Source organism: Schistocerca nitens, chromosome 7 (genome assembly GCF_023898315.1).
Source record: "Schistocerca nitens isolate TAMUIC-IGC-003100 chromosome 7, iqSchNite1.1, whole genome shotgun sequence".
NCBI classification, from domain to species: domain Eukaryota; kingdom Metazoa; phylum Arthropoda; class Insecta; order Orthoptera; family Acrididae; genus Schistocerca; species Schistocerca nitens.
In genome coordinates this window covers 300973250-301001158 of record NC_064620.1, presented here as the reverse complement: position 1 = coordinate 301001158, position 27909 = coordinate 300973250, and positions in this window count along the sequence as shown.

Genomic DNA, 27909 nt, shown 5'->3' with positions numbered 1-27909 from the left:
TATGGATACCAAAGTATTTGATTTTTTTCACATAGAGGTCAAATCTGTTAATTATTTGCTTAAATTTTCAGTTCAATATCTATTAAAGTTTTTGTATTATTATATTTGCAAGTGTTAGTAAAAGATATAAACCATGACGTCCTGGTCCCGTTAAGAAAAACATTTGTATCAGGGTACTTGTTGCTGTTGTTCTTATTGTTGTGACCCTCAGTCAGAAGACTAATTTGACGCAGGTCTCCATACTAATCTGTCCTGTAAGCCTCTCCATTTCCGATTAACTACTGACACCTACATACTTCTGAATCGGCTTACTGTTTTTATCGCTTGATCTCTCCCTAAGGATTTTATCCCCCTCCCCCACCCACTTCCTAGCAGTACTAAATTGGTGACCCCTTGGTGTCTCAGAATGTGTGCTATCAACCAATCCTTCCTATTATTCAAGTTGTGCCACAAATTTCACGTCTGTCCCATTCTATTCAATACATCATTAGTTATGTGATCCACGCATCTAATCTTCAGTATTTTTTGTAGCACCACATTTTAAGCCTCTATTCTCTTCCTGTCTAAACTGTTTATTTTCCATGTTTCACTTCTGTATATGAGTACAATTGTGACAAATACCTTTAGAAAAGACTTCCTAAAACATTATATTCAACGTTAACAAATTTCTCGTCTCCAGAAAAACTTTTCTTGCCAAGCCATCTACATTTTATGTCGTCTTTACTTTGCCCACCATCAGTTATTTGCTCCGGAAATAGCAAACGCTGTCTACTACTTCAAGTTTCCCATTTCCTAATCTAACTCCCTCATTCGGCTACGTTCCATTATCCTTGTCTTTCCTTTCTTGATGTTCATCTTATATCCTCCTCTTAAGACACAGTCCATTCCGTTCAACTGCACTTGCAGTCTTTTGCTGTCTCTGGCCAAATTACAGTGTAATTGCCTAACTTCAAAATTTTTATTTCTTCTCCCTGAACATTAGTACCCACTCAAAATTCGTTTTTGGTTTCCTTTACTGCTTGCTCAATGTACAGATTGAATAACATCAGGGATAGTCTACAAACCAATCCCATTCCCTTCTCAACCACTGCTTCCGTTTCATGCCCCTCAACAGGTTTCTACACAGGTTGTAAAAAGGCTTTCGCACCCAGTATTTTGTCTCTGCTAACTTGAGAATTTCAAGGAATGTATACCAGCCAACAATGTCAAAAGCTTTAACTCTACAGTTGCTATAAGACTAACCTTTCTTCTACAAGAAGCCGTAGGGTCAGTATTTATTCACAATTTCCTTCAATTCCCTGAAATCCTAACCGATCTCCCTCGAGGACAGTTTCTACTACTTTTTCCATTCTTCTGTGAAGAATTCGTGTTAATATTTTGCAACCATCACTTACTAAACAGATAGTTCGATGATTTTTACACCTGTCTCCAATTGTCTCCAATTGCAATTACTACATTCTTCTTAAAGTCTGAGGGTATTTCACCTGCCTCATATATCTTGCACACCAGATGTATGAGATTTGTCATGATTGGCTCTCCCAAGGCTATCAGTAGTTCCCGGCGACATAGACCGTTAGTGCTCTCTGAAATTCTTCTCGCATATTTCCCATCTCATCTTCATCTACGTCCTCTTCCATTTCTATAACATTGCCATCAAATTCATCTCCCTGGCGTCGGTTCTCTACGTACTTTTTCCGTATTTCAGCTTTTCCTTCATTGCTTAAGATTGGTTTTCCATCTGAGCTTTTGATATTCAGGCCACTACTTCTTTTTCCTCAAAAAGTCTCATTTTCCTGTAGGTGGTATCTACTTTTACCCTTGAAAATACGACTCTAAATCCTTACATTTGTCCTCTAGCTATTCCTGTTAGCCATTTAGCACTTCACATCAGTTTCATTTTTTAGACGGTTGTATTCCATTTCACCTGCTTCATTTGCTGCATTTTTTTATTTTCTCCAGTCATCAAATAAATTCAGTACCTCCTGTGTTATTCAAGGATTTCTACTAAGCCTTGTCTTCTTACCTGGTTTGATTCTGTGCTGCCATCACTATTTGATGTCTCAAAGCTACCAATTCGTTTTCTGCTGTAACCCTTTCTTCTGTTCTAGTCAACCGTTACCTAATGCTTCCTCTGAAACTCTCAACAAACTCTCGTTCTTCCAAATCATTGAGGTCTCACCTCCTTAATTTCCTACCTTTTTGCAGTGTGGCCGGCCGAAGTGGTCGTGCGGTTAAAGGCGATGCAGTCTGGAACCGCAAGACCGCTACGGTCGCAGGTTCGAATCCTGCCTCGGGCATGGATGTTTGTGATGTCCTTAGGTTAGTTAGGTTTAACTAGTTCTAAGTTCTAGGGGACTAATAACCTCAGTAGTTGAGTCCCATAGTGCTCAGAGCCATTTGATTTTTTGCAGTGTCTTCAGATATAGTCTACTGCTGATAACCTATAAATTGCGGTCAGAGTACACATTTGCCCATGTAAATGTCTTATAATTAAAAAATATGGGTCTGAAATCTCTTTTTTACCGTTATAAAATCAGCCTGAAACTTTCCAGTGTCTCCAGGTCTCTTTCACGGATACAGCCTACTTTCAGCGATGATTAAATCACGATCCGTGCAACATCTTACTGTTTATAAGAGTTTAACCACTTTCGTATTTTCTTATTCATTATTAAACCTACTCCAGCATTACCCCTCTGACTCTATACTGATAACTATGTATTCACTTGACCAGAAATCCTGCCACCGAAATTCATTAATTACCACTACATCTAACACCAATCTATGCAATTCCCTTTTTAAATTTTCTAATATTCCTGCCCGATTAAGGGATTTAAGATTCCACATTCCGATCCGTAGAAGCCAGTTTTGTTTCTCCTGATGACGACATCCTCCTAAGACGTTCCCTCCCGGAGAACCGAAATGGGGACTATTTTGCCTCCGAAATATTTTACCTAAGAGGAAGCAATCATCATTTAACCACCTAGCTGTGCTACTTGTCCTCGGGAAAAATTGCGGCTTCAGTTTTATCTTGTTTTCAGCGGTCTGCAGTACCAGTTGAGCTAGAGTGTTTTGGTTGGTGTTAGAAGACCGAATCAGTCACTATTCATACTGTAGACCATGCAACTACAGATATGACTGCTGCCCCTCTTCAAGAATAACACGTTTTGTCTGGCCTCTCAACAGACACTCCCTCGTTGTGTTTGCACCAGCAGTACGGCTGGCTATATGTGTATCTGGGGCACGCAAGCTACCCCACCAATTGTATACCCAACGATGGTATGGGGGGAGGGGGGGGGGGGCTAGGAACGTTATGGCTGATAACACCAGATCTCAGGGATGTTTCCATATTTTAGTAGGAAGAGGAGAATAGAGAGGAAAATAACATGTTTATAGACGAAACGAAGGTGAAATGTGTTGACAGAGGCAGCAAGGTTTTCCAGGATCGGAGATACGAGAGTGTGGTATGAAACAAATTTTCGTGAAATATAGGACACCTGAAGGCGTTACAGGGTGTTGAGTAAGTGCCGGAATTTTATGAATGAAAGAAGATAGTCAGATACTGAGAAAGGAGTGTCATATGAAGGTAACAGTAATACTTGAGACTGTTGGGGGTAATGCATCATTCATTTTGCGTAGACAAGGATGTGTCAGATGTGAGTCTTGTACGGATCAGTAATGACCATCGGATTTTGTCACCTTGTTCCCACGATTAGTATGATAAACCTGCTGTGAAGTTCTCTTTGCGTGGATGGTAAATGGTGTGCTCAGTTTCTTTCTGGTTAAATGTTCTAATCAGAAAGGAGGATTGTGAAATTTCTTGAGACAGGCCTGGATATGTGAATTTATGACAGATCGCTAATGATCTAGGCTGTGGCAGTTTGCTGAACAGGAGATGGTAGATGGTACATAAGGAGAACTCAATCTAATCAACATTGCTGGTGATGACAGGAGCAACGACGTTTACATACACTATTTCAAATGTTTTCAAGCGTTATGAAGTATTGAATGTGCACCAAGGGTGTTAGTGCCTGTAACTACTCTCACAGCTGCTTGGGCAATTTAATACACAGCTTGTGTTGTACCGTCCCACCGGCTTATAGCTTATATATTCTGCACAAAAAACTGAAAGTGTTACACAACAAAGCACCAGTATGATATTCATGAAATTTTGTTTACATGTTCGTCATTTAATGTGTGTGAAATGACCAAAATTTCATTCCGCTCGGGACTGACATCCACAGTCAACACAATTTTGAGATGTGGCTCTCATGGGCACGAATAAATTCAATAGAAGCAAAATGGCTACTAAGGTTATACAAAAGAACCAGCGGAGAAAACCGGAGTTGCCCAGGTATTTATTTATAGCTGTGCGTGCACGCTCACACCAAACAGACCCTGGCCTTGTGCTTAATGTTTATGACGTCACATCTCCAGAACTATGTGTCGTACAATGATATAGGTACATCCAGCAGCATAAGTGGATACTATGTGAAAAATGTATTGCAGACGGAGTTGGTAGGAACAAAGTTAATGCAGGATGTGGCAGTTTTTCACGCATCTCATTGTTTATGATGTCATATGTCCTGCACTGTGTGACGTACAATGATATAGTTTTGCACCTACATTCGGTGGTATATGTGCATACTGTATGTAAAACGTGTCGCGAATACAGTTAGTAGTAAGGAAAGTAACAAATTATAACATCGTCCCTCATGTGGAGCTTTTACTGTATGGACAGCTGAAAAGTAATAAGCGAGAAAAATTTTTTCCTTTCATTTTGTAGGTGTTGTCAACGATCAAATAAATTTCGTACAGGTTTGAAATTTTGTGCAAAGTATGTTGAAAGTTGCGAAGTGCTCTCATTCTGAAGGACTGGATGAATGAAATCTCGAATCCACGCGTCGCGGGCTACTCTCCTATTCCGCCCCACTCCGAGACTTTGGCTGGTAGGTGGTTCTTACTGCCACAGCGATTGTCACCTGAGAGTAACGTAGATGTGTACCATGTTTGATTGAAATTAATCCATTGGTTTAGTAGAAGACGTGGAACATACATACATACACACGCACACATACAGTCATACACACACACACACACACTCACACACACACACATACTCATACATACGTCCATATTTATAATATGTATATATTCCATGCCATACAGGAAACAAATGGCGTGTTATTTCATGAAGGCTGCTGGCTGGAAACTGGTGTGAGTGTGCTTTTTCCATCAAGTCCAAAATTTTGTCTGTGTATGACAAATCAGAGTCCAGGATGGCCAGCCACAGTACCAGCACCAACCTCAAAGCAGTTTGATGGGAACTTCAACGTAAGATTTTCAGTTATACAGCTGGAACCATGGTCAGGAGGGTATCACAAAAAGCTTTACACTTCTAGTAGCGTACTTTGAAGCAAGTATTACCAGACCAATCATAGCTACCGATACGTACGCCATGAATTGAAGAGTTGCTGCATTTCACCAGATCGTCTGAAGACGCGTTGGAATCGACCTGACAAGACTTTTGTCTAAACATTAGAAAATACCACTCAATTACCTAGCTGAATCTGGCTCTACACAGTGCAAGTGTCTGTTGTTCGTGGTACGGTGTTAATAGAAACAACTTATGTCAACTCCAAATCTCTATCATCATGCCGTAACGTGTTCCCGATGGTTTGTATTGATGTGTACGGTAACAGTCCGCCTGAGGGCTCCTCCGGAACTGCAGATGTTGAGTAGACGATCGAACAACTCTACGATCTGCTCGTTGTACAGTCTTGTGCCTGCTATTTTTCCAACACTGTTGTTCTGTGTCCATTTAGTCACCAGTCGCTCTTCACTCACTGCACTACAGCAGTGGTGCCTTTACTATTACGTTGGTGCGTAAGTTCGTAGCGTTTTTCGGTAAGTTTCATATACACAACACATAGACGTAAGAGAGACTTCAGTCTTCAGTAATATGTTCTCCTTCACTATATATACCAATCTACCAACGCTGGGCTAGCTTTTCGGCCGGTGTGGCCGTGCGGTTCTAGGCGCTTCAGTTTGGAACCGCGTGACCGCTACGGTCGCAGGTTCGAATCCTGCCTCGGGCATGGATGTGTGTGATGTCCTTAGGTTAGTTAGGTTTAAGTAGTTCTAAGTTCTAGGGGACTGATGACCTCAGAAGTTAAGTCCCATAGTGCTCAGAGCCATTTGAAGCATTTTTTTGGGCTAGCTTTTCCATTTCCGCGACTGTAGAAATCAGCTTGTTTTGAGGCGAAGAACTCGGTGAGTAACGTTCGGAGAGCGTTTTAATTCAAAAAGGAACTTCTTTAAGATTCTTCGATAGAAAACAGAAAAGGTGAAAATCTGAGAGCTCAAAGGCATGGGAATGAGGTGAATGCGAAATGATTCCCAACCTAACTCCTGTCTACCGTTTTTGTCACACCAGCAAAATGTTGGCGTGTGTTAGTTATCGTGGAACAGCATCACTTGACTGAGTATTCGTTGCCGTTGGTCCTGGCTTGCAAATGCAAGACATCTCAGCTGCTAACAGTAAATGTCTGCATGGAGATGCATATCGTAGTACATCATTCCGTCACTGTTGTACCAAATGCATAACATTTTCTTCGTCTATTTCTATTTTTTCCTTACCTTAGCATAAAGAAATGATTTGCCGTCACCACTAACGATACAGGATAGGAATAGTCTGTGCTGCTCACGAGCTAACTGATAACGAGCAGGCAAGGATGCACGAATGGCCATCAGCTGATTTCTGTTATTATGGCTTAGAACATGCGGCACACTTACACTCGATTTTCGAATCTTATCCACTGCATGAAAACCGCGCACGGTGGTGGAATGGTCACAGTTAGCAACATTTGCCAGTTTTCGAGTACATTGTCACGGACCATTGTCGATTAATCCGTTTAAACGATCTTAATCAAACAAGGTTGGTCTTCCTGAAGGTGGAGAGTTACCAATGTCAAAACTATCCTCCCTAATACGGGAAAAACGTTTTCTTGCCGGACTCTGTCCAATGGCAATATCCCCATACACTGATGAGCCAAACCAATATGAACACCTGCTTAATAGCTCGTTTGTCCGTCTTTGGAACGATATACGTCGCTGATTGTATGTATCAGGTATCCGATAGTGTGCTGGTAGGTTTGTGGAGGTCTGGGGCAAAACATGTCTACGCCTAGGTCATGTAATTCGCATAAATAATGGGCCGCTGACTTGCGTACTCGGCGATGGCACCCCATAGCGATACAGATAGGTTCCACAGGAGTTACATCAGGCGAATCTGCTCGTTATGATATAAACGTGAGTTAGCTACAGTGCTCCTCAAACTGCTGTAGCATGGTTCTGGCTCCGAGGCACGGGCAATCATACTTCTGAAAGGTGACATCGCCGTCGGGGAAGACATGAAGCACGAAGGGAGGCAGGTAGTTCGCAAGTGTCAGCGTGTCTTCGATTAGTGCCAAAAAAGCGCAGGAGAATGGCTCCCGTAGCGTAATACTGCTCCCACCAGCCTGTATTCTTGGCGCGCTGCACGTTTTGAGCCGCCGTACACCTCGATGACAGCGTTTGTTGAGACAACCCTCGATCCAACAAAAATGTGATTCAGCGGAAGAGCCGACACGTTCGCATTGATCGACGGTCAAACCCCGGTGGTTCTGTGCCCACTGCAACCGTAATTGACAATGTCGTTGGGTCAACATGCGAACAGGTAGGGATGGTCTTCTGCCGAGATCCACGTCCAACATTGTACGACGAACGGGATGTTCCGAAACATTTGTGAGTGCACCGGCATTGTGCTCTTTCTGCAGGTGCCACAACTCAACATGTATCCTACTTTACAGAACAGGGAATCATCCGAACCCCACGTTCTGTGAAGAGACGTGGAAGTTCAACGACTTAGCGCCTAGCTATAGTTTCACTTCCTTCTATCACTTTTCGTAGACGTACACGACAGTAGCACGAGAACATTCGACCAGCTTCGCCGTTTTTGAGATTCTTGTTCACAGTTTCTGCGTAATAATAATATGTCCCTTGTCAGTGTCGCTTATCTCAATGGATTTCCCAATCTGCAGCCCATAGCTTCGCTATGGTGATTCCCCGTCGGTGTCTGCCCCTCTAACATGCTTTTGTTACCGCGCCACGTGCCACCAAAGCCACCAGGCGGTCCGGCGTCGCGGTTGGCAGTGGTCATAATGTTTTGGCGTATCAGTGTGTTCGTCGCAAACTTTCTTCGTTGTCTCAGCTGCTGTCAACCTCTGCTGAACTCAAACAGAAGAACATGTCATAAACGTCCCGATTTCATCACTTGTCACTCTATTTTGTAGCGTCCACAGTTCGTCTCACTACCTCCAAATGCCAAAATGATAGTACGTAGATTCCCGTTGCAGCAATCGATAACTAAACATATAGCAACAGGGATTACAAAATGCAAAACAAGAACGCTGATGTTTCTGGAGTCCAGGAAGATCTCAGTAAGCTGTATGCGATCGTCCTCTGAGCATATCGAGTTGCGACCTCCACCTGAGAGGTCCCAGTATTGTGGAAATACTTGAGAACCATCATGTAGTCATTCAATATCTCGTCTTCAGGATTGATTTATTGTGTGCTAAAATTACTCACACTATATTCGTTTTACACGACACATCCCACAGGCATGAAAATACTGAAATATCAGTTAAGCAACAACAACGGTGACGCAACTCAGATAATGTAGACCATTATCGCTTTTCATCAGTAAGAAACAAAATTTATTATATATTGAACTAGCTCAGAGCTTTCCTTGTAATAATTACCAAAAACCGTGTCTGGCACGCAAGCTTTAATGGTCTTTAATAAGCTAAAGTAACTCCATGTTCACTTTGTCCTTGAGTACGAGCCGTTCACGCGCACTGCTGAGGCGTAAGCGTGCGACACGCAGCAGCAACAGTGACATAGTGCGCGACCTGCAGACGATAACAGCGGCCAGATTACGTTGGCATACGGCGTGGCGCGTTTACAGCGTCTAACAGCGATTCACACAGACATTTCTATCCAGTTAGAGACTCTCAATACCTTAGGTTTCCTAAATGTGTCTACACTAATTTTAAACCCGTGAATCTGTCATGTATGTCTGTCTGACCATGCTTCCCCAGGACCAACAAAGAATTTTTTTCGACTAGAAGAAGGGATCGGTTGGTAGAACATGTTCTGAGACATCGAGGGCTCACCAATTTAGTATTGGAGGGCAGCGTGGAGGGTAAAAATCGTAGAGGGAGACCAAGAGATGAATACAGCAAGCAGATTCAGAAGGATGTAGGCTGCAGTAGGTACTGGGGGATGAAGAGGATTGCACGGGATAGAGTAGCATGGAGAGCTGCGTCCAACCAGTCTCAGGACTGAAGACCACAACAACAACAACAACTGGAGCAAGTCCAATGGTGCGAAACGTTGTAATTTCTGAGAAAAATAGGGTAAGCATGTACAAGAACCAGGAGGAAACTATTAGAGTACAACACCAAGAACGAAGGGCTCCAATTATAAGGGATGTAAGATAGGGATATAGTTTTTCACCCCTACTATTCAGTCTACACCTCGAAGAAGCAAAGGCAGAAATAAAACAAAAGTTCAAGAATGGAACTTACATTCAGGGTGAAAAGATGTCAATGATGATTCACTGATGATATTGCTATCCTCAGTGAATGTCAAGATCACTTCCAGCACCTATTGAACAGACTGAACAGTATAAAGGGTACAGAACATGGACTGAGAGTAAACCGGAAAGACAAAAGTAATGATAAGTAGTATAAATAAGAATATCGAGGAACTTGTGGTAAAGAACCGAAGAAAGACGAAAGTAATGCGGAGTAACACAAGAGATGAACTTTTATCAAATTTAGTGACGATGAAGTAGAGGAAGTAAGGTCATCAGTTCCTAAACTTACACACTACTTAACCTAAATTATCCTAAAGACAAACACACACACCCATGCCCGAGGGAGGACTCCAACCTCCGCCGGGACCAGACGCACAGTCCATGAGTGCAGCGCCTGAGACCGCTCGGCTAATCCCGCGCGGCAATAATGCTAGTAGTAATAACAATATTGTGTAGGCCTTACAGCAGTTTAGTAGTCATTACATGGTTACTATTGTGTCGTCAGTTAGTTCGTTTGTCAGTAGCGAAGTGAGTAACCAAGCTTTTTCCGGACCATTACGGGAACTAACTAAAACTCAAAGAAGACATTTTCATCACATATTTAGATGTATGTGACGTATATGCTTCACTTTTTGGGATATAGGCGCGTGGTAGTGAACTACGAATTATGTTACGTTACTGAATTTTACTTAAGGAACTGATGTTAAAGTTAATTAAAAATTATGATGTTATTATTATTATTCTTATACCGCCACGTTCAAGTACTAGTAATTAGTTCTTATGTTATTTAGCTGTAGGATATTTAATTAATCGATAATGCTGCGAATTCAGTGGGTTTTGAATAGCTCTCCAAATTTCAGAGAACCTAAGTAAAATATACAATCGCCTGAAACTGGATGTTGCATTTACTCTCACTCATAGAATTTTCGGATCCTGTAGCAGTGCAATTACAGCACTCAGCTGACTGACCGCTGTCCTAGACATATACGTATATTTATAGAAACTAACAAAATGGCTCTGAGCACTATGGGAGTCATCTTCTGAGGTCATTAGTCCCCTAGAACTTAGAACTAGTTAAACCTAACTAACCTAAGGACATCACACACATCCATGCCCGAGGCCGGCCTCTGGTGACCGAGCGGTTCTAGGCGCTTCAGTCTGGATCCGCGCGACCGCTACGGTCGCAGGTTCGAATCCTGCCTGGCGCATGGATGTGTGTGTAGATGTCCTTAGGTTAGTTAGGTTTAAGTAGTTCTAAGTTCTAGGGGACTGATGACCTGAGATGTTAAGTCCCATAGTGCTCAGAGCCATTTGAACCATTTGAACCATGCCCGAGGCAGGATTCGAACCTGCGACCGTAGCGGTCTCGCGGTTGCAGACTGCAGCGCCTAGACCCGTACGGCCACTTCGGCCGGCTATAGAAAATAACAACGGATTAATAATTCTCCGTGGTTGCAGATTGCCAGAATGATCCAGAAATCAGTGCCCGAGAATCCTAGGGCAATATTTAACGTTGTCAACTGAGACCAGTCACTTTTTGGATGAATAAAAAGTGCTACAACACTACAACAACATGGTAAGAGAAGCGGAGGATGATTTCAAGCATCACAGAGCAAGGCAGATGTACCAGAATATAAAAAAGTCCTTGGGAAAATTCACTAAAAGGGAACAGTTTATAAAGGACCATAATGGGTAAATACTTACAAACAAGAATGACATACAAGAAACATGGAAGACATACTTTACACAGCTGCTCAACTGCAATGATCCACAATATTACTTTACATTTGAAGAACCAGATACAGTTGATATACAAGTCAACACACCATCATTAAATGAAATAAGACAAACAATAAGGAAATTAAAGAACAACAAGGCCTGTGGGGAAGACCAGGTATATGCTGAGCTTTTAAAAAATGGAGGACCACAATTGGAAATAGAACTACATTCCTTAATTGAAACAATCTGGGAGACAGAAAACATACCGGCCGATTGGAAAACTGCAATTATATGCTCCATCTTTAAGAAGAATGATCCCCTTGTCTGTGATAACTACAGAGGAATTGCCCTACTCGATGTCACGTATAAAATTTTGTCGATGTGTATACTACACAGACTGATTCCCATAACCGAAGAACTGATTGGGGACTACCAATGTGGTTTCCGCACTAACAGATCCCCTTTGGATCACTTATTCACATTGAGACAAATAAATGAGAAGGCATGGGAATTTAATGTAGATATCCATATTCTGTTTATAGACTTCAAGAAGGCCTATAATAGCATACACCGACAGACACTCTTAAACACCATGAAAGAATTTGAAATACCATTAAAATTAATCAAATTAGTTAAAATGTGTTTGGAAGAAACCATATGCAAAGTTAAGACACCTGCAGGAGAGACTGAAAATTTTAAGGTGTACACTAGACTGAGACAAGGGGATGCCATCTCACCTATTCTATTTAATATTATCTTAGAGAAGATTGATAGAGAATTCACCAAAACTAATCCACAAGGGATCCAACTGCAGGGACAGAACATTACTAGACTTGCTTATGCAGATGATGTAGCCTTAATAAGCACTTCAAAAGCTGAATTAATCAGGATGATGCAAAATTATTACAAAATAGCTGAGAAAGCTGGACTTCATGTGAATGAAGAAAAGACAGAATATCTAGTCATAAGTAAAAAACTCCAAAAGAATACACCACTGACCGTAAATGGTCTCACTTTCAAGGCAGTTGACCACTTCAAGTACTTAGGGAGTCTTTTTAGCAGAGACAATAGAGCAGAAATAGAAACAGCTAATAGAACTTTTTACAGCTGTATCAAAATTTTAAGGATGAGATCACTTAGTACTGAATTAAAAATCCGTTTTTATCAGTCAACTATTGTACCAGTAGCATTATATGGATGTGAAGCTATTACATTCAGGAAAAAAGATGAAGAAAAACTGTTGATATTTGAAAGAAAAATACTAAGAAAAATATTTGGACCAATCTTCGATGAAAATGTCATGGAGTGGAGGATAAGGAAAAATGAAGAACTACGGGAGCTGTACAAACAAAGTACCATTGTGGAAATGTTAAAGAAGAGAAGACTGAACTGGGCTGGTCATGTAGCAAGGATGCCGGAGAACAGACTACCCAAAATAGCATCCACTAAGAAATTAGAAGGAAAGAGAAGAAGAGGAAGACCTCGAATTAGGTGGATGGAGAATATCCGGGAAGATGCAGCTAGGATGGGCATCAACTCTGATTGGACAACAATTTCACTGGATAGAAATAATTGGAAGAGGCTCGTAGAGCAGGTGTATGGTCGATAAGACCTTAGCCACGTGTAAAGTAAAGTAAATGTACGTTTAACTACTTGCTGTTCTGTTTTCCTGAAAATATTACACTTCCTTCATTCGAGATGACATTCATCGGATATTATTTCTATCGAAAACTTGATTTTGAATGACTACAGGCCGTAATGGCGAACAATAGTAGAATACATTTCTGCTAATAAATACACACAGTATTAGAGTCTTCCAAAATAGTGATGAAGATAATTACCTTTAAAAATTCGTTTTTTCCGTCACAAAATTTCATTTGACCCTCAGGGGGTAATTACCCCCAGTCTGGGAAACACTGACCGAAAAGAACGTGGAAAACCACCTAAAAACCAGATCCAGCTTGGGTGGCACACCGACCCTCATCGTTAAGGCGCAGAGCGGATTCGAACGATGGACCTCCCGGAAGCGGCTCTTTAACACGCAGGGGTATCCGGACGGGTATGTCAACAATGCTAGTTTGATGGTTAAAATTATACATCTGAAAAGCAAACAAACAAATCTGAAAACTTGGCAATTTCCATTTATCTACAATCAGAAATGTCTTCACAACAGTATCATGTACGATCCACTACCGTCTTGTTTGCGGTTTACAGTTGACTCTAATTGCCTGCAGAGGGTGTTACGTAGCATCGTACACGATGTGGAGTGAAGGCAGATATGTTTTAGCGGGACACGAAACAGTGGCGTCGCGCTCGTCTCGAGGCCCGCGAGACCCGGCTTGCAGCTGCGGACGATGTTGGGGGCAGGGGATCAGGGCAGCCGGCGGAGCGAGCAGAGGGGCGGAAAATGAGGCAGCCAGTGGGGGCGGCACGACACAAGGCCCAGACGGTCCCAGATTACTCAGACAGCCGCCGAATCGCCGGGGCCGGCTGGACCAGACCATATAACAAGCTAGCAGTCGCCGCCCCCTGGGACTGCCTCATCAGGCGCGCTACTGCCACCTCACTCTGCTCGCCAAGCCGCGGCTGAAGCTACTTTGCCTTATGGGGTAATGGAGCTCAGACGTACATGCTCCTACAAATTATTTGTCCTCTTTCTAAACTCTATATTTTTAAAAGTATTACGTATGCAAATACACGACCCAGTCACGTTAATGTAACCAACTGTCAAATGCTTGATCGCAGCAAAACGTGCAGGACGAGAAACAGTGCGACTCTGGAATGTATCGACTGGGATCTGGAACCATTCCTATTCCAGTGCCGTGGCCAAGTGCGATAGGTTTCTCGGTTGCGGATCCAGAGCACGAAAAGTCCGATCCTGGTTGACCCTTGATTCTCTATTAGGTTTAAATCTGGAGTGCTTGGTGGCCGGAGGAGTACGGTAAGCTCATCCTGGTGTTCTTCATACCACTCAAGTCCACTGCGAGCTCGGTAACACGTTGTATTGCCCTGGTGGTAGATGCCAACGAGTCGATGGAAAGCAAACTAGAGGACAGAGATATGCTTATGGCGATCCCTTGTGTCATACATCCAGAATGAGGATATCATCCAGGGAATGCCACAAATATATTATCCAGATCATAACGCTCCTTCCTCCGGCCTGGACGCTTCCGACGATTGTTGCAGGCTGCACACTCCAAGAGCTATCAGCCCGATTGAAAATAGCAATGATTCATTTGAAAAGGCCAGCCGTCGCCACTCAGTGGACGTTCAGTTCGGTTCGTCTCCGAAGAACAGCAGTCAGTATTGGTGCCACAACCAGGCGCCAGCTGCGGAGGTCCGTACGAAGCACCGTTCGCTGGACGGTCGTTCGGCAGACGCTGGTGGTGGCCCCTTGGTTCGTCTAGGCGGTCAGTTGTCCTACAGTCGCACGTGCATTTGTTCGCACACATGTCCACAGCTGTCGTTCACCCTTTGTGATCAACGGCCTATGGCGCTTCCCGGCACGCACTTTACACTTTAACCACAGCGGCACTCGAGCACAGTACGAATTGTGCCGATTCGGAAATGCTTCCACCCTTGGCACAAACGCGAATGATCATGCTTTTTACGAAGTCAGATAAATCGCTCGATTTCTTCATTACCACAAGGACTGTACTTTTTTCCACATACCAACGACAGGTTTCTTATGCCCTCCACGGCTACTGCTGCTATCTGCCACCTGTGAGTCGTTATTGCACCTTGTCTGTGGTCATAACAATGTGACTTGAACCGTGTATGACCGATGCATGAATAGAATCGTAAATTCACGAAGTTTACATTTTCCAGTATATGCTGTATCAGCGCTCCTTTAGTCACACGATACACCTCCAAGCTGTAGTCAGATTCGTTCCATACCTCATGTAGCAACATCTTCTAAGTGGTCATTACAACAACATGGATACCTCGTTTAAGCTCCTCCAGTGTTCCTCGCGGGGGGGGGGGGTTTCCCTTTCATAGAAATTTTCCTTAACGTACCTCCAAAGGAATAGTCACTAAGCGTTAGATCAGCCGACCTCGGGTTTCAAGGGAACAGAGTTACATGATTTTCACTAATCTGCAAAAACCAGATATCCCAAACTTCGTTGGTAGCGGTGAACCTCAATTCTCCAATGGAGGAAATGCAGTTGGGGGAGGGGAGTGAGGCTTTCCTGTATCGTTGGAAGATGGAATTCCCGGAATCAGCAGCCATCTGCGTAAACAACCTCAAGTGTAACATATCAAGATAAGAAGTATTGGTCATACTCCTCTCCAGAGGAAAAGCGGCTCATTCAGTTTCGTTAATGACATTGCCCGAAGAGCATTAAGCTCTGGCGAATGTCATTCATGCACCACAATATAACGAAGATTTTGAGCGCCTCACAGTGTCACACAGCAGCGATTAACCTTTCACGATAAAAAAAATAGCTCTGAGCACTTGGGAACTCAACATCTGAAGTCATCAGTCCCCTAGAACTTAGAACTACTTAAACCTAACTAACCTAAGGACATCAGACACATCCATGCCCGAGGCTTTATTCGAACCTGCGACCGTAGCGGTCGCGCGGTTCCAGACTGAAGCGCCTAGAACCGCTCGTTGAATGTCAGCTTGGAAGTGAAATGTTCGTCCTCAAGGGCTTTCTACGTTGTGATGCAAATTGCAGTCGCCTGCCCTAATCTTCCGATTTCAATAGTTCCACTGACTGCAGACTATACGGTCTGAAAAGTAACCGCTGTCGAAAAACCTTTCACAGAGTTTACAGAGATATAGCAAGTTAGTGATTTGGGTGGACTGCATACGAAACTATTCCTCGCGTTCTTCACGACTGCATATTGAAAACCCGGACGAGCGGTATTTTATTGTTTACATAGGCAATTGGTTTCCCTATTTGTCGACAGCAGTGTTCAGTATTCTGTTTATGTGTTCGCGTAAGTTGGCGCCAGCATACCATGCGGCATTTAGATAGCCGCCGCGGACTGGAGGGCCAATCTGCTCGAGTTTGTCGCAGCCTGTCGCACCGAGTGAGTTCCAGTGCCATCAGTCGCAGCCCAGCTGGAATCGCTGTAGCTGTTAGCTCCACCGTTAACTCAGAGACAGGCAGCACTTAATAGAATAGAACAGAATGGAACTGAATATTTATTCACCTTTGAATATGTTTACATGTAACTGATGTAGCCATATGTTTTGTAGTTATAGCATTGCAGTTATTTTACAATTATCCTTGCCTAAATATGTTGCAAGGAGGATTTACATAAATAACTACTTCAGAGAAGTACAGTGTAAGAAAAACTGATCACTTTTTGCAAATCAGAAACAGTATTCCACAATGAATCAGCATATCATGATAGTCTCTTTGTATCTAAATAATCCGTATACAATTATAATAATCTTGAATTTTATCTCTCTATTGCCTTATACAATATGGCACAGTGAATCAACGTGCCACACCGGTAGCTTCATAAAATGTCAGAATTTATAATTTATTGTAGTCTCATCTGAAAACTCCAAATCATCTATTACACCTTAACAACCGTAATTGTGAACATAGCGGACTTTGTATTTCACCAGCAGTGAGCTACCCTGGACTATGACAGAGGAGCTTGTACCACAACGAATATTTAGAGTTAAGTAAGGTTTCCACTCTTATGAATAAAGAACCCAGTTAATCTATGCGTGCAGTTTGTGTTATAGAAAGAGCATACCGGTGGCCAAGGAAGGTCCTATGCTTGCATCCCAGGTAAACTCTACAGAGACGATAAGACTACATACACGGTTCTACTCACGCATCAGTAAAATTTTTGCGTGTAATGGTTTGGAAAATACAAAAATTTTAAAAAGAATGAATCATTTAAAGTAGCCCTGCAGAATTTGCAGCTATTTCGAGGCACACTGTCATAGAGCAGAATGTGACGAATCTTCTGACTTTTATTTGGGAAGGACTGGGAACGGAGGGGGGAGGAATGGGAGGTTTTAGATTAATTTGATGTAGACATTTAGCGCAAAGTGGTAGTTTCACTATCCTCCTATGTCTTTTCGTAGATGCTCACGATAGTAGCACGTGAACATTCGATGCGCTTTACCGTTTTCGAGATACTCGTTCACAGGCTCTGCGTAGTAATAATCTGCCGTTTATGTGAATGAATTGCCCCATTTACTGCCAATATCTTCACTAGGGTGATGCTCCGCTTACATATTTGTACTACCGCATCACGTGCTCTTAATACCACAAGGCAGAAAGTGGTCATAATATTTTGGCTGATCAGTGTAGACCTGTATCTTTGACGTCAGTCTGTTATACGGTTGTCGAACATGTCTTAAGCTAAAGATTTTGACATTTTTGGGGAGCGAAAATGTTCTCTATAAAAATGGATATCAATTCCGCAAGCAGAAATCTTGTGAAACTCTTCGAGCTCTGTTCCTCCACGAGATCCATAGCGCCACGAATGTGTGCAGGTTGATGACGTCTTCCTTGACTACAGTATGGCACTGTCCCGCACTGTCATTTAGTGAAAAAGATACGAGATTACCAAGTATCGGACCAGATTTGGCACTGGATTTAAGACTCCCTTGCAGATAGAACTCAACAAGCTGCTCTTGTCGAAATAAAATCGGTAGATCTAAGGTAAATTACTGAGTATCAGAAGGAAGTGTGCTAAGAGCGCTACCGGTTATAATGTTTAAACGATAGAAAGCGTCGGTTGCCCTTTAAGACTGTTCACCGATTTTGCGGTTGTCTGTAACAAAGTATCAACGCCAGAAAATAGTATCAATAACAGAATGACCTGATGAGGATTGCTGAATAATGCGGGCTCTCGCAGTCGACCCTCATCGTAAACAAATGCAACATGTTGTGCATACACAGGAAACAGGAGACACTACTGTACAACTGCACTATTTATGACAAACTGCTGGAAATAGTGTCTACCGTAAAATGCCCAGGAGTAACTATCGCAGAATAGGTGGAATGACACATAAAGATATTGCAGGAAAAGAAGACGTCAAAATGAGATTGTTGTTGTTGTTGTGGTCTTCAGTCCTGAGACTGGTTTGATGCAGCTCTCCATGCTACTCTATCCTGTGCAAGCTTCTTCATCTTCCAGTACCTACTGCAACCTACATCCTTCTGAATCTGCTTAGTGTATTGATCTCTTAGTCTCCCTCTACGATTTTTACCCTCCACGCTGCCCTCCAATGCTAAATTTGTGATCCCTTGATGCCTCAAAACATGTCCTACCAACCGATCCCTTCTTCTAGTCAAGTTGTGCCACAAACTTCTCCCCAATCCTATTCAATACCTCCTCATTAGTTACGTGATCTACCCACCTTATCTTCAGCATTCTTCTGTAGCACCACATTTCGAAAGCTTCTATTCTCTTCTTGTCCAAACTGGTTATCGTCCATGTTTAACTTCCATACATGGCTACACTCCATACAAATACTTTCAGAAACGACTTCCTGACACTTAAATCTATACTCGATGTTAACAAATTTCTCTTCTTCAGAAATGATTTCCTTGCCATTGCCAGTCTACATTTTATATCCTCTCTACTTCGACCATCAACAGTTATTTTACTCCCTAAATAGCAAAACTCTTTTCCTAATTTAAGTGTCTCATTTCCTAATCTAATCCCCTCAGCATCACCCGATTTAATTTGACTACATTCCATTATCCTCGTTTCGCTTTTGTTGATGTTCATCTTATATCCTCCCCTCAAGACACTGTCCATTTCGTTCAACTGCTCTTCCAAGTCCTGTGCTGTCTCTGACAGAATTACAATGTCATCGGCGAACCTTAAAGTTTTTATTTCTTCCCCATGGATTTTAATACCTACTCCGAATTTTTCTTTTGTTTCCTTTACTGCTTGCTCAATATACAGATTGAATAACATCGGGGAGAGGCTACAACCCTGTCTCACTCCCTTCTTAACCACTGCTTCCCTTTCATGCCCCTCGACTCTTATAACTGCCATCTGGTTTCTGTACAAATTGTAAATAGCCTTTCGCTCCCTGTATTTTACCCTTGCCACCTTCAGAATTTGAAATAGATTATTCCAGTTAACGTTGTCAAAAGGTTTCTCTAAGTCTACAAATGCTAGAAACGTAGGTTTGCCTTTTCTTAAACTTTCTTCTCAGATAAGTCGTAAGGTTAGTATTGTGCTGTCACCGCTAGACACCACACTTGCTAGGTGGTAACTTAAATCGGCCGCGGTCCTGTAGTACATGTCGGACCCGCGTGTCGCCACTGTGTAATCGCAATCCTAGCGCCACCACATGGCAGGTCACAAGATACGGAATAGATCTCGACCCAGTTGTACGGACGACATAGCTTGCGACCAGACCTACCAAGTCTTCCTCTCAATTGCCGAGAGACTGATAGAATAGCCTTCAGCTTATTCCATAGCTACTACCTAGCAAGGCGCCATTTGTATCAGTGCTTATAGCTTACTACTATTCAAGAGATGTATTCCAACAAGAGAATAAAGTTAAGTATATTATTCCAGCTACGTACTGTTCTTCTTATTCATTAATAAGTCTCATGTTCCAGTACTTCACGCCCGTCTGCGTTAGTTTAGCGTGCACTTTCAGCCACTTCGATCTACAAGGTGTTGGCCCCGCTGCCGACACATCAAGTATTGCCTCACGTGATCCAACATTTCTACGGAATCCAAACTGATCTTCCTCGAGGTCCGCTTCTACTAGTTTTTCCATTCGTCTGTAAGAATTCGCGTTAGTATTTTGCAGCTGTGACTTATTAAACTGATAGTTCGGTAATTTTCACATCTGTCAACACCAGCTTTCTTTGGGATTGGAATTATTATATTCTTCTTGAAGCCTGTGGGTATTTCGCCTGTCTCATACATCTTGCGCACCAGATGGTAGAGTTTTGTCATGACTGGCTCTCCCAAGGCCATCAGTAGTTGTAATGGAATGTTGTCTACTCCCGGGGCCCTGTTTCGACTCAGGTCTTTCAGTGGTCTGTCAAACTCTTCACGCAGTATCTTATCTCCAATTTCATCTTCATCTACCTCCTTTTCCATTTCCATAATATTGTCCTCAAGTACGTCGCCCTTGTGTAAATCCTCTATATACTCCTTCCACCTTCTGCCTTCCCTTCTTTGCTTAGAACTGGGTTGCCTTCTGAGCTCTTTATGTTCATACAAGTGGTTCTCTTCTCTCCAAAGGTCTCTTTAATTTTCCTGTGGGCAGTATCTATCTTACCCCTATTGAGACAAGCCTCTACATCCTTACATTTGTCCTCTAGCCATCCCTGCTTAGCCATGTTGCACTTCCTATCGATCTCATTTTTGTGACGTTTGTATTCCTTTTTGCCTGCTTCATTTACTGCATTTTTATATTTTCTCCTTTCATCAATTAAATTCAATATTTCTTCTGTTACCCAAGGATTTCTATTAGCCCTCGTCTTTTTACCTACTTGATCCTCTGCTGCCTTCATTACTTCATCCCTCAGAGCTACCCATTCTTCTTCTACTGTGTTTCTTTCCCCCATTCCTGTCAATTGTTCCCTTATGCTCTCCCTGAAACTCTCTACAACCTCTGGTTCTTTCAGTTTATCCAGGTCCCATCTCCTTAAATTCCCACCTTTTTGCAGCTTCTTCAGTTTCAATCTGCAGTTCATAACCAATAGATTGTGGTCAGAATCCACATCTGCCCCTGGAAATGTCTTACAATTTAAAACCTGGTTCCTAAATCTCTGTCTTACCATTATATAATCTATCTGATACCTTTTAGTATCTCCAGGATTCTTCCAGGTATACAACCTTCTTTTATGATTCTTGAACCAAGTGTTAGCTATGATTAAGTTATGCTCTGTGCAAAATTCTACAAGGCGGCTTCGTCTTTCATTTCTTCCCCCCAATCCACATTCACCTACTATGTTTCCTTCTCTCCCTTTTCCTACTGACGAATTCCAGTCACCCATGACTATTAAATTTTCGTCTCCCTTTACTACCTGAATAATTTCTTTTATCTCGTCATACATTTCATCAATTTCTTCATCATCTGCAGAGCTAGTTGGCATATAAACTTGTACTACTGTAGCAGGCATGGGCTTTGTGTCTATCTTGGCCACAATAATGCGTTCACTATGCTGTTTGTAGTAGCTAACCCGCACTCCTATTTTTTTTTTTTATTCATTATTAAACCTACTCCTGCATTACCCGTATTTGATTTTGTATTTATAACCCTGCAATCACCTGACCAAAAGTCTTGTTCCTCCTGCCACCAAACTTCACTATTTCCTACTATATCTAACTTTAACCTATCCATTTCCCTTTTTAAATTTTCTAACCTACCTGCCCGATTAAGGGATCAGACATTCCAGGTTCCCATCCGTAGAACGCCAGTTTTCTTTCTCCTGAAAACGACGTCCTCTTGAGTAGTCCCCGCCCGGAGATCCGAATGGGGGACTATTTTACCTCCGGAATATTTTACCCAAGAGGACGCCATCATCATTTAATCATACAGTAGAGCTGCATGTCCTCGGGAAAAATTACGGCTGTAGTTTCCCCTTGCTTTCAGCCGTTCGCAGTACCAGCACAGCAACGCCGTTTTGGTTAATGTTACAAGGCCAGATCAGTAAATCATCCAGACTGTTTCCCCTGCAACTACTGAAAAGGCTGCTGCCCCTCTTCAGGAACCACATGTTTGTCTGGCCTCTCAACAGATACCCCTCCGTTGTGGTTGCACCTACGGTACGGCCATCTGTATCGCTGAGGCACGCAAGCCTCCCCACCAACGGCAAGGTCCATGGTTCATGGGGGGGGGGGGGGGGAAATGAGATTAACAGGAAGAATTTTAAGGATGCCAACATATATCTCGCGAAGTGACCACGACGAGAAATTTCACCAAATTAGAGGCAGTAAGGAAGTTTGCCAACGATCATTCATCCCACTTGCCATTCGCGAGTGGAACAGGATAGGGGGATCAGTTAGTGGTATCAGAATTACCCTCCGCCACACACGACAATGTCACTCGCAGAGTATGATGGAGCTGTAGATGTAGAAACATTTTAAAACAAGACGGTTGCAGCTATCTTATTTACCAAAGCGGACTCACTTGTGTGTTTCTGTGGATGGCTGTTCCACGATTGACCTTAGCTATTTTTTTATTTAAGTTTTGAAGCTTCATTTGCTCTTTGAGCGTCGTTACACAGTGGCTCGCCTCTGGTTGTGTTTTCCATTACAATGGTTACAGCCCCGTTCGAAAATGTTTAAAATATTTATTAGTTAAATTATGACTGGTTTTCCGGATATTACGTTTAAGTCTATATCTATAAGTCTACTCTGCAATTCACACTCACTTGCTCGGCAGAGGGTTCATCGAACTATTTTCAGTCTGTTTAGGACGAGCGGTCTAAGCCGCCTTGTCACGGTCCGTGCGGCTGCCCCCGTCGGAGTTTCGAGTCCTTCTTCGGGCATGGGTGTGTGTGTGTTGTCCTTAGCGTAAGTCACAGTTAGATTAAGTAGTCCGTAGGCTTAGGGGCCGATGATCTCAACAGTTTGGTCCCATAAGATCTTACCACAAATTTCCAAATATCTGTTTACCAGCGGTTCTATTTCTCATATTTTGTTACAATGGCTGTTTCTCCCATTCAGAGGAGAAAGTTGGTGAATGAAACTGGCCACAGCGGAAAATGCTCTTGTTTTAACGATTGCCACACCAACTCTCGAATCTTACCCGTGACACTCTTTCTCCTACTTCGTTTTAATACAAAACGAGCTGCCCTTATTTGAACTCTTTCGATATTCTCCGTGAATACTACCTAGTACGGACCTCATACTGCGTAGTAATATTGCAGAAGAGGACTGACAAGCACAGTGTAGACAGTCTCTTCAGTAGACTTGTTACATCTTATCTACCAATAAAATTCAGAGTTTTGTCTGCTTCCTCTCAATATTTTCTACGTGACATTTCCACTATTGTAATACCTAGGTATTTACTATTGTAATACCTAGGTATTTAATTAAATTTAAGTGAATTGCAGACATCAGCTGTGTACGGGACGTTGATAAAAGTCAACAAGGAGAGTTGAAAATATGTGTCCTACCGGGATTCGAACCTGGGATCTCCTGCTCATTAGGCAGACGCTCTAACCCTAAGCCACCGAGAACACAGGAATTATCCCAAGGCCCCCCACCCATCCTCGCAACATACCCACGTGCTCAGCGTACCAAACACGCTATAGTGCTCCCTGCCCATTAATCTCAATACTCGCGGTAAGACCTGTTCCTGCATAAGTCGGAGAGTATGTGTGCAGCCGCGCAGAAATGATCCTTCGCTTGTGATCACGGTTGTCACGATCCAGCATGGTGTCAGTTCTTTCGGACATGTCCGAACTAACAGACACCATACACACCTAGGTATTTAGCTGAACTGACACCCTTCAGATTTGTGTGGTTTATCGTGTAACAGAAATGAAACGGATTCCTACCAGTATTCATGTAGATGACTTCCACATTTATTAAAGTACATTTCTATTTTTCGCACCGTGAAGATATCACGTTTCAATCATTTTGCCATTGATTTTTATCATATACTGACTTTTTCAGGCGGTAAATGACAGTATCATCAGCATCCTTAACACCGAGTCTCAAGCATTTCAGTTCTCTTCCTTTTCGGTTTTTACACTGTCCATGATTATCTTCCATACTATGCTGTGCTGAAAACATACATTCTTAGAATGAAATTGAGGCCTGTGTTTGATACTATTATCCTAGGAATATCCACTTTATGTCTGTTAGTATGCTTTTTATATCTTCCTTCTTCGCATTTTAGTTTGCTTCCAAGGTAGCAGAACTCCTACACTTCGCCCAATTTTGATGTTATGTTTATTGCTAAGCTCGTTTCCGCTACTCGTTACTACTTTAATCTTGTTTCAGGAGTGCGCAAAATTTTTTTCGCTACATAATTGTCAACTTCGGGCAAGATTGTGACACCTTTAGCAGTTCCTGTAACATAATCATATAAACGTATGTATTGGGGCAATTAATTTCTACATGTAAGGAATTTTGTAACCATTGTCCTTTTATTGCGACAGGATTTTTTCCCCAATGTGCTGTACGAAAAAAAAAAAAAAAAACATTTCGGCATGAAGCCTAAGACAGGGAAAGTAAGTTAAATTCATCATCTCCTCAGATGAATCACATTTTATGCCCTATCGGACAGATGACCATTGACCAGGGCAGCCCTGCAACAATCGTCGGAAGGGTCCAGGCCGGACGAGGGAGCGTTATGGTGTGGGCAGTGTTTCCGTGTCATTTCCTAGGTGGTCTCATCGTATTGGAAGGCACAATGGATCAACAGAAGCATGCATCTATCCTTGCGTATCATGTCCATCCCTACATGGTTTCTGTTTTATCCACAGCACCATGGCATCCACCAACAGCACAGAGGAATGTGTCACACCTTACAGTGTAAGTGCGCGGTCGCAAGGGCTCCAGAATGAATTTACAGTACTCCCCTGGTCACAAAACTCTGCGCATTTTGACCCAATCGGGAATCAATGAGACCATCTCGATCCGGCTGTTCGCAGCATGGACGAGAAACCTAGCGAAACTGGCCACGGGATTGATGTCGGCGTTGCTCCACATCCCTGCCAGTGCTTTCCATAACCTCACTCTTTCCTGCACTTCCGCGCTGCAAAATGTCGTTATTCAGGCTTCTGATATGTGGTGACATTAAAGTGACTGGACCGTGTAAACGATGACGTTGTCTGTAAGCGTTAAAGTAGTATTCTGAGGCAAAGACATCTGTGCAGGTAAGGAAGGCGTGGAGAGCTGCTTCAAATTAGGTGAATTACCTCCCTCCCCGCCCCTCCTCTGCATATTATATACGTATTAAATGTTACTTATTAAGGAATGTAAGCGCCTATCAGCAACTTTTTAGTAAACATAAGCAAGTCATAAACCTCTTATAGTTTTATTACAGATAAAAAGATCAATTTTTTCTGTGGAACCTTGATTACTGCTGCCTCAGTGTAGAACAACTGCTGCTTCATAAAATTATGTCTACTGGAGTTGCTACAACAAATGTTTCTATTGCAAAATAGTTAACAAGATGTGTTTGAATGTCAATTGTAATTCCTGAGACGAATGAGTGAGTGAGTGTGTTTCATTTTCACTTACAAGACCTCGCCATACAGCTGAGTTATCATTATTAAAGTGTATTTCATATCGTGATAGCAGTGATTTGTTTACGTTATTGAAATGAATGCTTCAATATATGAAACAATATTTCTACATCTACATCTACATCCATACTCCGCAAGCCTGACGGTGTGTGGCGGAGGGTACCTTGAGTACCTCTATCGAGTTTACTGTCAAATTTTGCCTTAGCTTTGATATAGAATTTATTTCAGTGATCATAGAGTGTACATGGTGACCCATCAGGTTAGCCAATGTGCTGCTTCCTGGACACGGGTAGACCCACCGGCCCCAGATCGAGTCTGCTCGGCGGATTAACGACGAGGGTCGGTGTACTGGCCAGCCTGGATGTGGTTATTAGGCGGTTTTCCACATCCCTCTAGGTGAATTCTGGGCTGGTCCCCACGTCCCGCTTCAGCTACACGACTCGCAGACTTTTGAAAACGTTCGCACTATTTCATGGCTTACACTATACACAGACAGCTGGGGTACACTAATTCCATCTTAGGTGTACGGGGTGGCGACAGGAAGGTCATCCGGCCAACTCTGACGCTAACATCGCCAAATGCATAGTAACTAGGCCGACCGTGAGTTGAAGTGGGACAAAGGCCCAAAGCAAATGATGATGATAGCGTGTACATGGAAAGTATATCGTCCTTTCAAAGTATCGACGCTAGTACGCTCAGTGATGTTGAAGTGTTTAGATGTACTTAGGCTGCTCTTCCATGTAAAACCTCGGTTTTCCTTAGAGTGTGTGCATACTGGTTTTACGTTTGGTAAGAGTACCTGTAACAAACTAATTTGAATTTCTGCCCGGTGAAGAGGATTTCGACCCCCCTGCTGGTCAACGCCGACAATATACGCCACGCCAGAGGTTACACCAAGACACAGCTCCCTTCGAAGCTTTTCCAGGAGCAGCATTGGACAACGTCATTGAATCTGTCACCCACACTAACGGTCGTTAGCAATGAAACTGGAATACACCCACAGGAAAAGTTGAAACTGTCAAAAATGGATACGTCCACCTATCCAATCACGGGAAATAATCGTAAATTGGAGTAATCAGGAATTAACGAACTCAAAATATTAATTAAAGTAGCTAACGAAGTATCATGTTCTACTAATACTTCGAATTTTATACTCATGTAAAAACAACTTCTGCTACCAACTAACTGTTATAAACATTTCTCCTGAGGTACCTGTGACTACTAAGCGGTCTACTAACTTTTACCAATGGAAAGATTGGAAAAAGCATCGGCCGTCTACGTTCTATGGCTCAATGGAAAATCCCACAGATTTTGTTACGAGTTGTCGGAATGCTGTAATTTTTACGACTCCTCAGGGAAAGGCAAAGCGAAGGTTGAATTAAAACTTCAGAGAAAGCTAGTTTCCTTATTAACACCAAAGTAGTAAAATTGAAAAATATACTTATAGATTTCCTCTTTCGTTGTCCTCAAACGGGGAGTAATACGAAAAGTTCATACAGATCATCAAGAACCTAATTTGTGAAGGTTTACAATCTGAGGGAAGCCGAAACAGGACGGAACCACGGGCCGGAAGAGAACAAGTGGCTTAGTTTGGCAGCCAAATGGTGCGCTGGTGAATCACTTTCAGGAACTGTTATTCAAGAGAAAATCATCGAAGCAAGCCATTGTAGAAGTGTTGGCCGTTGTCTGCTGTAGCAGTAACGTGTCTGTGCTTGTTTTCGCCTAGCCGGCCGCGGTGGTCTAGCGGTTCTAGGTGCGCAGTCCGGAACCGCGCGACTGCTACGGTCGCAGGTTCGAATCCTGCCTCGGGCATGGATGTGTGTGATGTCCTTAGGTTAGTTAGGTTTAAGTAGTTCTAAGTTCTAGGGGACTGATGACCACAGATGTTAAGTCCCATAGTGCTCAGAACCATTTGAACCGTTTTTTGTTTTCGCGTAAATATTACAATATTTGTAACTCTTTATCTGCAAGGTAAGGGAAAACGCTTTATCTATTAGTATTCTCTTTCACAATATCACAAAACCCTCGGTTGGCCGATTATTTTAGAACGTTTTCAAATTTTTTTTTGTTTCAAAATGCTTTGTGGGTTTTGAACTACGATAAACCTCACAGGTTGTGACGTTAAGGACCAAGGCGAAACCGACCGAAGAAACGTTCTGTCCAAGGCAGCATTCCAATCTCTCCTAATGTTTACTTCTTAGCTATCATATGTATTGTCACGCTTCTATGACACATTATTATATTTTCAGGTTTTTCATATATTGACAGTGACAGTTCTTTATTCATAGGAAGCTAGCAAGTACGAGCTCAATACTAATCATCAAAGATGGTTTACAGGAAACATGGAACAAGCAGCGACAGCTGTTTTCAAAAAGGAAATGAGAC